The sequence below is a fragment of the Gorilla gorilla genome, chromosome X, assembly GCF_029281585.2.
Source record: "Gorilla gorilla gorilla isolate KB3781 chromosome X, NHGRI_mGorGor1-v2.1_pri, whole genome shotgun sequence".
NCBI lineage: Eukaryota > Metazoa > Chordata > Mammalia > Primates > Hominidae > Gorilla > Gorilla gorilla.
Window position 1 is genome coordinate 78,423,320 of NC_073247.2, and position 14,816 is coordinate 78,438,135.

The following is a 14,816-nucleotide window of genomic DNA, read 5'->3' on the forward strand; positions in this document are numbered from 1 at the left end:
GCCTCACTTTATCTCCCTTATTAAAACATAACATACATGCATAAACATATACATAAGTGTACAGCTCAATACATTTTCACAAACTGAACATGCTCAAGTAATCTGCACCCAGATCAATGTATAAAAGCTTCAACACCCTAGAAGTCCTCCTTGTGCCCCATTCTAGTCTACCCACCCTAAGGGTAACCGCTATTAGAACGTCTAACAGCATAGATTAGTTTTAACTGTTTTTGTCATTTATATGAACAGAAACATACAGTTTACATTCATTTCTGGCTTCCTTTACTTGATTGTGAAGTTATTCCATATTGTTGCACATATCTGCAGAGTTTTTTTTTTATTGCTGTAAAGTATTCCTCATACAGAATGTTTTATTTTTCTTTTCTTTTTTTTTCTTTATTTCTTCTAAAAAAAAACCGGGATATATATGCAGAATGTGCAGGGTTTTTACATAGGTCTACCTATGCCATGGTGGTTTGCTCTATCTATTGACCCATCCTCTAAGTTCGCTCCCCTCACCCCCACCCCCCAACAGGCCCTGGTGTGTGTTGTTCCCCTCTCTGTGTCCATGGGTTCTCCATGTCCAACTCCCACTTATGAGTGAGAACATCCTGTGTTTGGCTTTCTGTTCTTATACAGAATGTTTTTATCCATTTTATCCATTCTACTGTTGCTGTGCATATGAGGAATTTCTAGGTTTGGGCCACTACAAATAGTGCTGTTATGAACATTCTTGAACACGTCTGTTGATGAGCATATTTCTGTTAGTTAGATACCTAGGAGCAGAATCAGTAGGTCATAGGGTATGCTTATGTTCAGCTTTAGCAGGTATTGTAAAACAGTTTTCCTATGTAGTCATACCTATTTGCATTCCTACCAAAACTGTATGAGAGTTTCAGCTGTTCCACATCCTCACCAAAACTTGGTATTTTCCAACTTTTTAAATTTTAGTCATTCTGATGAGTGTCAGTGTTACATTACTGTGGTTTCAATTTGTATTTCTTTGATGACTAATGAAACTGGGCACTTCATATGCTTATTGGGTATTTGAATACATTTCAGTCAAATATCTTCAAGTCTCTTGTCTATTTTCCTAATAAGTTGTCTTTTGTACTAATTTGTGTAAGTTATTTATATATTCTGCATATGAGTCCTTTGCTGGATGTATTGCAAATATCCTCTCCAAGTTGGTGAGTTGCCTTTTCTCTCTTGGAATAACATCTCTTAAAGAGTAGAAGTTCCTGATTTTAATTTAGTTTGTGTGATAAATTTTACCTTTAAGAATGGGGCTTTTGTATCTTCTTTTAGAAATCTTTGCCTACTCCAAGGTCATAAAAACATTTTACATTTTTTTAAAAAGATGTATTGTTTTGCCCTTTACTTTAGATCTGTATATATCTGGAGTCGGTTTTCAGTTATGGTGTGATAGAAATTAAGATATAGTTTTCAGTTGGGCATGGTGGCTCACACCTGTAATCCCACCACTTTGGGAGCCTGAGGCAGGAGGATCACTTGAGGTCAGGAGTTTGAGACGAGCCTGGGCAACATATTGAGACCAAGTCTCTACAAATAGATTTGAAAAAATATATATATCTGGGCATGGTAGCACAATCCTGTGGTCCTAGCTACTCAGGAGGCTGAGGCAGGATGATGGCTTGAGCACAGGATTTCAAGGCTGCAGTGAGCTGTGACAGCACCACTGCACTTCAGCCTGGGCAACACAGGAAGGCCCTATCTCTTAAAAAAAAAAAAAAAAGATACAGTTCTCCCCATATGGCAACCCAATTGACATAACGCCATTTATTTAAAAGATCATTATTTCTCTGTTGCACTGCAGTGTTACCTTCAGCATAAATCAGTTGACTATAAATGTGTCGATCTGTTTCTGAATTTTATATTATGCTCAATTGGTCCGTTTGTTTATCCTTGAACCAGTGTCAAGCAGTCATGTTTATCATAGCTTTGTAAAAGAAAATGAAATCTGGTAGTATATGTCTTCCAGCTTTGTTCATCTTAAAGATTGCCTTGGTTATTTCTTGCCCTTTTGAATTCTAAATGACTTTTAGAGTAAGCTTGAAAATTTTGGTCAAAAACACTTTTTGCTTAAGATTCTGTTAAATGTATTTGTTAATTTGGGGAGAGCTGACATCTTTATAATGCTGAGTCTTCCAATCCATGAATCTCCTCATTTATTTACACCATCTTTAATTTCTCTCCATCGTGTTTTGTTAGTCTTGCAATTCTTTCATTAGATTTGCTCCTAGGTATTTGATAGCTACTGTAAATGTCATCTTTTTTTATAAATTTAAATTGCCATATGTTGCTGCTATGTAGAAATAAAAGTGACTTATGTATACTCACCTTGCATCCAGTGACCTTGCAAATTTTACTTAATTGGAATAATTTATAGATTCTTTTGAATGTTATACATACACAAATATGTTGCCTGAGAATAATAACAGTTCTATATATTTTTCTAATTCTTATGCCTTTTATTTTTCTTATCATATTGCACTGGCTATAACTACAGCATAATGTTGAGTAGAAATGCTGATAGTAGGCATTTGTCATTTATTCTTGATTTCAAGGGGAAGGCTTTTGATACTTCATGACTAAGTGTGATGTTTGCTGTAGGTTTCTGTAGATAGTCTTTATCAGATCAAGAAAGTTCCCTTTTATACCTACTCTGCTAATAGTTTTTATCTTGTATGGGTGTTTAATTTTTTCAAATGTTTTTCTGCATCTCCTTAGATGATCATATAATTTCCACCTTTTCATGTTAACGATTTTGAATGCTAAACTACACTCTCATTCCTAAAACAAACCCCACTTGCTTGTGACGCATTTTCCTTTATATAAAGCTAGATTCGATTTGATAATACTTTTAGTGTCTCAGCATCTATGTTCATGAGAGGGCACTTTGTAGATGTGTTTTCTTGTAATGTCCTTACTGCTTTGTTTTCCATGTTGATCCAATGGCACAATAACTAAGTCAATGAAGCATATCCTAAGAAAGGCTGTGTCATCCTTGGAATGTTAGGCCTTACTCTATAAGCATCTTTGGACTCCCAAACTTCCTGCCTCAGGCTCAGGAACTTGATCAGTAGAGGGCTTTGCCTTTATGTTAGTCACTCTCTTTCCCTACCTGTTATATGGCTAATGGGAATGCTAGGCTCTTTTGAAATCTCTTGTGTGGATTTTCTCCCTCATGTAGGTAGGGAGAGGGTGAAAGGGCTACTGTTCTTAGTCCTGTCTTCTGTGTAGGGGAGCCCATCTTCTTTTTGGGGCAATATTGAGGTTGGGTTAGCTTATCCCTTGCAAACTTCCTACGTATCCTCCCCTGAAGGATTGCACCTAAGTCTTACCCTCAGGTTTCAGTCAGGTAGTCCAAAGTAAAGAGTTTTTCTGACCCTATTTCACCACAGGGAAGCCTGGCCTGAGGGCAGAGTAGACAGGCTTGGCTCCTTTCTGATGTATGTGACCTATCTTGGTCTAAGTGAAAAATCTGAGGCTTCCTGCTTACTCTTTCTCCACCTAGCTCTCTCTTAAAGCTAATGGAGTTATCTCTCAAGATTAATGAAACTCCTTACTTGAAGAGGTTTGCTAATCTTGATTTTTCCCCACATAGTGATGTCAGAACACCTTTTCACTTCAAAGTCGAAGATCACTTCTGAACAAACAAGCTTATTTAATTGATTGAGAAATCTAGGAGGGTTAGAGTATAGTTTAAGAGGCTACATAGGTAGGGCAAGAGGAGGCTGACTTGATTCAAGAAGGGTTGAAGAAGTTTCAGTGGCTTGTTATTAAGCCCAAGCTGCTAAACTACACTTGCCATTTTGGCTGGTGATTTCAGGGTCTGATTTATATGGTGGAGGTCGGGCAGGTTTCTTATGCTCATGAGTAACCCCGGAATGTTTAAAGAGATAGGAATTATGGAAGGTTTCCCTGCCTGTAGGTCAGCTGATCTGTTAGATCTTGCTATTGGGGAAGGAAACTCACATCTTCTGAACACCTGTGGCACCCTGCACTGTGACTCTTATTTTATGTCTATCTTATCTACATCTCACAAAAACTGTACTATGTACATATTATTGTCCTAGTTTTACAAAAGAGAAAAACTGAAGCCCTGACGGCATGATGCAAATTGCCCAAGGTCATCTAATTAAGAAATGGGATATTAATTTGATTCCACTTGTATTGAATTTCAAAACTGTGCTCTATTGGAACAGGCTGTGTTTGGTTATAGGCAACAGAAAATCAACTCAGTTTAACTTAGACACAAACCAGCTAAACAAAAAGGCATTTACTGGCTTTATTTTAGGAAGAAATTGCTGGAATAATCTAGGAAGAAGTACTAGGGTAACTCATGGAATTGAAGAGCTGTAGGAACCAAGATTTTGGTGAGTAGAACTAGGGACTCAAAGCTGCTAGGACCCTCCTTTTCCCTGCATATCTCTTATCTTTGCTTTTCTATGCAAATTTCTTTCATGCTATCTTACTTCAGACAGGGTTTTGTCCACTTGGCAGGAAACATGGCTGACAAGAGCCTCATTTCAGCAACTTCAGTGGGTAAAAAACTTCGTTTTTTCCTAGAATCTACGTATCTCAGTAAAGGACTGAGAATTGGGCTTTATCAATCACTGCTGCCAGAGAAGGTGGGATATCTTCCTTGGCAAAACCTAAATCACAGGCCCACCTAGATTTGCGAGAATCTGTTACAAGAAAAAGGAGAAGAAAGGAAGGACAGATTAGAAAAAAGTAATTCCCACAGACTATTAATTGCATTTGCTTTTCCTACTCACTAGGGACTGCTGCAGAGTTTGACAAGCTTTTTTTCCCAAGGGTCAGATTGTAAATGTTTTTAGGCTTTGTAGGCCACATACTGTCTCTTTTACTTCTTCTTCATCCTCCTTTTCTTCTCCTTGCAATCCTTTATATAGGTGAACACCATTTTTAGCTCATAGGCCATATCAAAACAGGCCTCAGGCTGAATATGGTTTGGCTGGCCAGTTTTCTGAGCTCTGGTTTAGTGAAGTTAAATAAGGATCCAGGTCTGAGCCATTTTGAAACAGAGCATGCTACAGTATCTTAGGATTCAGTCAACTACACACTGGGAATGTTCAAACCTGTAGCTAAATTCATTAAGTGAAATAAGGTAGATGCTTTAGTGAGCAAGGCAAGAGGAAACTAACATTGGAGTGCCTAATTGGTGTGAAGTGTCATGCTAGGCATTTTATATAACATAATCTCATTGAGTCTTCACGATAATTTTGTGAATCAGATACTATTATTATTCTTGTCTGAGAGATGAGGAAACTGAGACTGAGAGAAAAGTGACTTGTTTAAAGTCCACCTAGCCAGTAAGTGCCATAGCCAAGGTTCAGACACAAGTTTCTGTGGCTACCAAACCAAAATACTTTACAGTAATTTTAGCATGTCAACTGCAGGTTCTGTGGTTGGTGGGTTGGGGAGGTGGTTCAGTCTAGCAGGCACATCAACAGCAATAGTTGATACCTCCCTAGGGTCACAAAAGGATGGTAGTCATAATTATCTTTGGGCATCACATCTGTTTCAATGAAGTCACCTGGTATTTTTACAGTTTCTTATATTACACTGACTTTTAATAACCAGCATGGAATAACTTTTCACCAAGTAATGTTAGCCAAAGGCGATAGGCAAGGTGTTTTAATAGATATCAAAGGATAGTTGCTTCAATGTTAATAGAATTTTATTCCTTTGAGCTCCTATGGTTGTGTGCTACATTGATTTGTGGGTAGGGAGATTTAACCCAAAGTAGATTTTGAAACAGCAGAATATTGTTTTGATGAAGGAATATAGCCAGGTAGACCCCTTCTTGCTGTTTTTCTGCTCTCCCATATAAGAGAAAACTTGAAGTAGATAGCAGATTGACGTTACGCTTTCAGGAGTGTCTTCTTTTGACAATGATAAATTGGTAGCCTTTGAAATATGTCCTTCCAAAAATAAACTAGTACATACCTTCACAAGCCATCTGACATTGAGTTTTCTGCTTTATCTTTTGAGGTCTGACAGGGGCCACTAAGTGAAGAAAATGAAGAAAACTTATTTACTGTGTATCTACTATGTGTCAGGTGCTTTCCTAAAATAAGTTTGTAAGTTACATAGTATGATTATCCCATTTTAATTAATTTTAATGATTCTTAGTGTATGCTAAACCTTTCACACCCCCATTTATGAAGAAGTTGAGACTCAAAGAAAGGAAGTGATTTTCTCAAGGTTACACAGCTTAGCAGGTCCAAGATGATGATCTCAAGTTAGACACACAAACTCTGCTCTTTTCCCAATATACCACACTATCAGCAATTGTTCACTGGTCCCTACAACTCCTGGACTAGGGCAAGAAATAGGGTTTATATTTATGAAGTTTCAACATTAGCATTTTGGCCTATGGGGGTTTCTGGAGTTCTTCATTATAGGGATTTGGAGTACAATGAGTCATGAGGCATTTTTTGGCATGTAACATACCTTTTTTGAAGATCTATTTATCCCCTGTAAGCTAATGCTTTTGCCCACAGCACACCATGCGAAATAATTGTCCCCAGCCCACCCCTCTACCCTGGCTTGGTCCTCTCACAGTTCTCATGTCTGTACTTATGGTGCATCCCAAGGTGAAGCCTGTAAAGTTTCTCCTGAGAAAGGTCCCAGGCCCTTCCCTAGGGCCTAGAAAAATAAAATTTTATTTTAAGGTATATTATGCATAAATAAAAGAAGCAGAAACAGAGGGAAGCAATATGAATGAGGATATGCAATAATAGATAATAGCTTGCTTGCTTTTCTCTCTATATAAACACTATAGTTTACTTTTGCCTGTTTTTTAAAGTTTATATGAATGGAATCATATGCGATGTTTTCTTTTCTTGTTTCATTTCTTTCACTCAATATTATGTGTATGAGATTCATTGAATATATTAGGTATGGAAGTTATGCATTCATTCATGTTGCTAATCATTTTATTGTACAAATATAGACAAATATAGCATATTTTATGAATTTATGTGTCCTTCTTATATAAGGACGATGCTAATCATCTATTCATTTTTCCAGTTTTAGTTTATGTGCTGTGAAAGTAAGCATGAGCCTTGGTTTCTTCATCTGTAAAGTGTAGATAACAGAACTAGCTAACTCATCAGTTTGTTGTGAGAATTAAATAAGACAGATATAGGTTTAGCATTCATAGTGCCTGGTTGGTTTTCTATTATTTCCACAATGAGAGGCTTTAATGGACAGAGTATGTGGTTTTGGAGCCAGAGATACTTGGCATTGATTTATAGTTCCATTGTTTCTTGCTTTTCTCAAGTCTCAGTTTGCTTGTCTGCAAGACAGAGATGAGTAATATTCCACAACCAAGTTTTGTCATAGGAGTTCTGTTAAAAATGCAGAATATCTGGCACATGGTAGGCACTTGGCATAGTTTGTTGATCTGTACTTCATTTTTAAAAAGTATTCTAAACTGTAGTGTTTAGAAATCACAGTGATGATGTGAGAGTATTGATTTCTCAGTTTAACATGGAGAAATAGAACTGGAACTCTGTGTGTATGTGAGTGTATGTGTGTCTGTGTGTGTGTGAGAGAGAGACAAATACAGAGTGAGAGAGACAGAGAGAGAGAAAAGGGGAGTGAAAGGGAGGAGTGATTCAAGGAGAAATAGTGAGGCTGTTTTCCTGTGTGTGGCTTTATAGTCAGAGAACTTGCCTAGATGCATGGAGGAAGAACCCTTGTGAAATAGAGCCTATAAAAGTAATTTTAAAAAATGCTAATCCAGGATGTAGTTTTTCCCTAGGTGGGGGTTCTGATGAGTGGTTTGTGTGAGAAAAGTGTAGTTATTGCTACATTTGTCTCAGTGTGACAACCGGACATGAATTACACAACACCCAACGCGAAAAGTTACCCTTGGAACACATGCTGACTAATCAGAAACAATTTTGCCAGATGTTATTAATTGCAGAAAAGCTCCCCTTTCCTCCTCAGGAAGTTGACTCACCCCTTTCAGAACTTTCTGTTTGTTTTGATGGCTGACAAGGAGAGTGAGGCATGGAACTATTTTATATCCTCCCAAATAATTTCTATCCTAGTAGGATGGGTTGTCTATTGTGCTCCTTTGTGTCCTAGAAGGCAGGACCTGAACCTTATCCATCGAGCTGGGTGATCCTTGACAAACATCAAATCCTGAAGATAGTTCTGGCTTTTTGTCTACACTTTTCTTCTCCCATTATCCCCCCTACCCCTTGCTGTACCCAACTCCACTTTATCTCCCAGACGTGAATAAAACAGCTACGGAGAAGCCATGATATCACTGAGTATAAAAGGCTAACCAATGGCCAAAGGAAGGCTGGACTCTTCCATTAGCTCACTTTTGATAAGTCACTTCCTTTTTCTGGACGTCAGTTTTACCATTTGTCAAATGGGAATAAGACACTTCCCAGTTCTCACAGGGTCTCTGAGGAAATATGCAAAACAAGTTGTGCAAACTGAAAGCCTTCAGTATATGTAAGGCATAATAAAAACAACCAATACTTATTGACTCATTAAGTGCTTACTATGAACTAGGTACTCTTCTAAACTCTTTATTCACAATATTTTACTTAATCTTCACAACATGAGGCAAATATGATTTCCATCTTAAATGTATGGAAGAATTAGGTGAGGCTGAGAGAGGTGAAGTCACTTGCCCAAAGTCATATGGTCTAGTAAGTGGGAAAGCTGAGTTTAAAGCCAGAAAATTGGACTGTCTATACTCTTAACCAGTTTTCTATTCTGTCTCTTTGCTGTTATTATTACATTACTCATGCCTTCTCATTTGCTAAATTTCAACTCAAGTCCCATCCCTTCAGAAAGACTTGTTTAACCATTCCAGCCATTAGCTAAATATCCCCTCCTGAGTTTTTTAATGATGCTGAGTTACTAATTTGATACCTAGCACTATTGCCTTATCATTCCAAACATACTTCTACTTGAGTTTTTCATAGATGTTAAGCTCATTTGGTCAGATATATTGTAAGCTTACTGTGAATGCATATTATATCTCATACTTTGGTATCCCCCATAGTATTGAGGATAAGGTAGAATGAAGAACTCTCAGAAACAGAAGGGCTCTGAAAGATTTTTTAGCCAAGGCTCTCTTTAAATGATGGTCTGACTATAGCAAAATAAAAAAGTAATAGAAACAGGATGATCATCTTTCTTGCACCTAATGGTGTACATTTTTATTAGTGCAGCTCATGAGTGGTTGGTTCATTCATGCATTTCTTTGACTGACAATATTGTGGTATTATATGTTATGATAAGCACTGAAACAAAACAGAGTGAAAACAGAAAAGGATCATAACAAAGTCCCTGCCCTCAAGGAGATTACAACTTAGTAAGGGAAGGTGGATATGTATATTAGTACATGGGACAACATATTTAAGAAAATATTTAAGTATTTAAGTAAATATGCATAGGAAGAGTGGGGAAACACAAAACTGGAGCAAAAGGTAAAGCAGCCATGGAAATTTTCCTGGAGGAGGTGAATCTGGAGCTAAATGTTGGCCATTGAGTACATGCTTATTAGAAGGCCAAGGTGAGAGAGCATTTCCAGTAGAGAAAGTAGCATAAGCTATCTGACATGGAAATGTGAAATCATTGAGGTCCTTATATGTCACACTAATGAATTTGGATTTTATTCTATAATCATTAAGAAGACAGTAGAAGATTATTCTAGCAGCAGTTAGAGAATGGACTAAAAGGGAACAAAGCTGCAGGAGACAGGGAGACCAATTAAAAGACCAGATATATGAAGGGAGAACTAATTAGAATACTATGTAGATGAAGGTCTTAACTAAGGCAGCAGCACAGAAGATTGGGAGGAAAGCACAGACAGGACATATATTAACAAGAGAGAAAAAGTAGGGCTTAGTTGCTAGCTGAACACGTGGAGGGTGAATAAAAGGGAGAGATCTAAGAGTATGAATTTGCAGGTTTATTACAGCTTAGGTGACTGGATAAATGGTGGTGTCATTCACCGAGATTGAGAACACAGGATGAAAAACAAAATTGGAGGAAACAACCATGAGGGTAGGTTTGGACATAGTGAGTTTTAGATTTCTGAGGGTATGCAGGTAGATATTTTAAGTAGGCAGTCAGTTATATGGAACTGAAGTCAGGAGAAAAGACTGGGCACTATGTCATTTAACCCTCACAAAGACTTTATGATTTAGGAAGCAAATTTGACCCCTTTTTACTAATGAGGAAAACAAGGTTTAGAAGATGTTAAGTAATTCACAGTTAGTAAGTGGCAGAGCCAGATTTAAACCCAGGTCAGTACTGCTTTAACACCTGCATGCTTAATCATTGCTGTAAATAAAGTACTGGCAGTGGATGGGATTGTTGAAGGTACATGTATAGATTGCAAAAATAAGAGGGTCAATAGGTGAAACTTCTAGGCACAACATACTTTTAGGTGTATGAAGAAGAAAAGACTACAGAGGGGATTGAGAAGGAACTATCAAAGAGGTAAGAGGAGAAGCCGGCATGAGAGGTATGGCAGAAGCTGAAAGTAGACAACAGTCAAAGGCCATGGAGCAGGGGTCAAATAAGCAAGGTTGCTGCAAAGAGACCTCAGGATCCAGCAATAAGGAGGTTGTTGATACCTGATAGAGCACTCTCAGAGGAGTGGTGAGAGTATAATCTGGAGTGCAGCAGATTGTAAAGTGAGGGAATTGATAGACTGACGTGATACCTTTTTGAGGTGCTTATCAGTAATGAAGAAGGGAAAGACAGGGTGGCAGTCTGAGAAAGATGCAGAGTAGAGGGATATCTTTTTCCAACTGGGAAGTGGTTGGGTGGAGTGGGATACATGGTTTGAGGAGTGGGCAAAGATACAGAATATCGAATATGGGGAAAAAAACAAGGGACTGACCAAAGACGCATTAAAAATACCGCCAAGTGCAGCACTAAAGGCCTCACATGGATTTGTAGGTGCCCTAATGTGCCTTGTTGCATGATAGCTGTAACCTCACTTAACAGCTTTATTGTGGGAAGGACACCACACCAAATTTGTTCTCAAACTTTTTCCAGCCCAGTGCTCCTGAAGGGCATGACATGAATAACTAACAATTTCTGTGCACTTACCATCTCCAAAGCACTGTTTTAAATGTTTTACATATGTTAACTCATTTAATCCTTGCAACAACCATAGAGTTTAAGCGTCTATTTTCATTCCAATTTTACAAGTAAAGAAACTAGAATGCAGAGGATATGCATAATGCTAGCAAACTGAGGAGACAGGATTTATACAGAGGTGGTCTAAGTATGATTCCATGCTTAGAACCACAATGCTGTGACTATGAGTCACTATAAGGCAGTGATTATCCACTCAGGCTAGAGTGGGTGTGGAGTTTAGCTCCCACTTACAAGTGAGAACATGCAGTATTTGGCTTTCTGTTCCTGTGTTAGTTTGCTGAGGATGATGGCTTCTGGCTTCATCCATGCCCCTGCAAAAGACATGATCTCATTCCTTTTTATGGCTCCATAGTATTCCATGGTGTTTATGTACATATTTTCTTCATCCAGCCTACAGTTGATGGGCATTTATGTTGATTCTATATTTTTACTATTGTGAATAGTGCTGAGATGAACATATGTGTGCTTCTGCATTTATGGTAAAATAATTTACATTCCTTTGGATACATACCCAACAATGGATTGCTGAGTCTATTGGTAATTGTTTTTAGTTCTTTGAGGAATTGCCACACTGCTTTCCATGATGGCTGAACCAATTTATACTCCCACCAGCAGAGTATAAGCATGTTCTTTTCTTTGCAACCTCCTAAGCATCTGTTATTTTTTGACTTTCAATAATAGCCATTCTGACTGGTGTGAGATGGTATCTCACTGTGGTGTTGATTTGCATCTTTCTAGTGATTAGTGATGTTGACCACTTTTTCATATGCTTGTTGGCTGCATGCATATCTTCTTTTGAAAAACGTCTGTTCATGTCCTTTGCCCACTTTTTAATGGAGTTGTTTGCTTCTTGCATGCAAATTTGTTTATGTTCTTTTAGATTCTGCCTCTCCTCCTCCAAAGGAACGCAGCTCCTCACCAGTAATGGAACAAAGGTGGACGGAGAATGACTTTGACGAGTTGAGAGAAGAAGGCTTCAGACGATCAAACTACTCCGAGCTACAGGAGGAAATTCAAACCAAAGGCAAAGAAGTTGAAAACTTTAGACGAAAGTATAACTAGAATAACCAATACAGAGAAGTGCTTAAAGGAGCTGATGGAGCTGAAAGCCAAGGCTTGAGAACTATGTGAAGAATGCAGAAGCCTCAGGAGCCGATGTGATCAATTGGAAGAAAGGGTATCAGTGATGGAAGATGAAATGAATGAAATGAAGCGAGAAGGGAACTTTAGAGAAAAAAGAATAAAAAGAAATGAACAAAGCCTCCAAGAAATATGGGACTATGAGAAAAGACCAAATCTACGTCTGATTGGTTCCACTCTCCCCGTCACTTTCAAGTACACCACTCTGCTTTTTAGAGTTTCCGGTTTTTCTGCTCTGTTCTTTTAGATTCTGAATATTAGACTTTTTCAGAAGTACACTTTGCAGTAGGTGTCAGTCTGCCCCTACTGGGGAGTGCCTCCCAGTTTGGCTGCTCGGAGGTCAAGGGTCAGGGACCCACTTGAGGAGGCAGTCTTCCCGTTCTCAGATCTCCAGCTGTGTGCTGGGAGAACCACTGCTCTCTTCAAAGCTGTCAGACAGGGACATTTAAGTCTGCAGAGGTTACTGCTGTCTTTTTGTTTGTCTGTGCCCTGCCCCCAGAGGTGGAGCCTACAGAGGCAGGCAGGCCTCCTTGAGCTGTGGTGGGCTCCACCCAGTTCGAGCTTCCTGCCTGCTTTGTTTACCTAAGCAAGCCTAGGCAATGGCAAGCACCCCTCCCCCAGCCTCGCTGCCACCTTGCAGTTTGATCTCAGACTGCTGTTCTAACAATCAGCGAGACTCCGTGGGCGTAGGACCCTCCGAGCCATGTGCGGGATATAATCTCCTGGTGCGCCGTTTTTTAAGCCCATCAGAAAAGCACAGTATTAGGGTGAGAGTGACCCGATTTTCCAGGTGCCGTCTGTCACCCCTTTCTTTGACTCAGAAAGGGAACTCCCTGACCCCTTGTGCTTCCCAAGTGAGGCAATGCCTCACCCTGCTTCGGCTCGTGCACAGCGCGCTGCACCCATTGTCCTGCGCCCACTGTCTGGCACTCCCTAGTGAGATGAACCCAGTACCTCAGATGGAAATGCAGAAATCACCCGTCTTCTGCGTTGCTCCCACTGGGAGCTGTAGACCGGAGCTCTTCCTATTCGGCCATCTTGGCTGCCACTCCAATCAACCTTAATATTACCAATAATATGCCTCCTTATGTTATACACTGAAGAAAATACATTACCAATGCAGTATTTCTGTCAAAAATGTTAAACCAGGAACTAATCATTAGAAAACTATCAGACATATCTCAGTTGTGATGTATTCTGTCAAACAAGTGGCCTGAAGTTTTTAAAAATATCAGTGTCACAAAAGACAAAAAAGGCCAGGATACTGCTTTGATTAAAGGAGACTAAAGAGACATGACAACTAAATGCAACACATGACCCCTGACTGGATTTTAGATAAGAAAAAAAAGACAAGTGTAATAAAAATTATTAGGGCAAATGAGGAAATTTGAATATAGGTAATGGTGTCATATCAATGTCATATTTCCTGATTATGATGATCATATTAAGGATATGTAAGGGAATGCCCATATTCTTAGGATATACATGCTGAGGTACTTCATGAATACAGGTCAAGCATTATGATGTATAAAATTAACTCTCAACTATCTCAGGAAAAAGTATAATAACCACTATAAAATACACATATACACACACACATACACACTGAGGTGGGAGGAAATTGGGAGACTGCTTATGAGCATACATGAGGAAAAATGCTAACAATGAATTTAGGTAAAAGATATATGGTGTTCATTGGACTGTTCTTTCAATCTTTCTGAAAGTTTGGAATTTTTCAGAATAATGTTATGAAAAGAAAATAAGAGATGAAATCATGTATGTAAAATGTATCTACTAAAGCACCTGACAAATAGTACACATTCAATTAATGGAGATGCTGTTGTCACTGAAATAAATACTCAGATAAAGTCACATACGCAGCTCTCTACCCTCTGAGGACCCAAAATACAGAGCTGGTGAAACATGAGCCCATGATCTTCCAGTCCACTTACTGAAAGAGCCAAAGTATACATGCCTTCCGTTCTAGGATGTGCATTGCCTGAACAGTCACTAGACATTCACCATCCCAAGTCCACTCTGATGTACCTTCAAGCCCTGTGATAAATGAGACCCAGAGAAAGTGCCTCCATGCTGATGATGGGACCAGGTCATTCTGCTGCTGCTTGGGACATATTACTGGGTCAGTCGCAGCAGCTGACTACTATCTACTCATATTGAAACCCAAGTCATGAGCCCTACAAGAGTTATTCATGGGATGAAGGTGATATACTTTCATCTGTCCCTCTTTGTCTACCAATGCCCTTGCCCTCTTCATAATGAAAATCAGAGAGCTAACCTTGACTGTAGTGCTTGGAGTATACGAGTCAGGCAGCAAAAAGGGGAATGGAGTGTCAAGGAATTAAATAAGACACAGCCACATATCACAGAGGGCCCTGTCTGTCAAATTGAAAAATTTTGACTTTTTACTATAGGTCATTCTTATCAAATTAGGGCATAAGTTTACTGAGCATGCATAG

The 14,816-nt window shown here is 38.9% G+C and overlaps 1 non-coding gene across 1 annotated transcript; it reads right to left on the reverse strand.

Annotated features, from left to right (window-relative positions):
* Positions 1–7,006: 7,006 nt before the first annotated feature.
* LOC115932509 (U6 spliceosomal RNA) lies at positions 7,007–7,113 on the reverse strand. Its single transcript, XR_004068781.1, has one exon. It is a non-coding gene; the product is annotated as a U6 spliceosomal RNA (small nuclear RNA).
* Between the last annotated feature and the right edge of the window lie 7,703 nt (positions 7,114–14,816).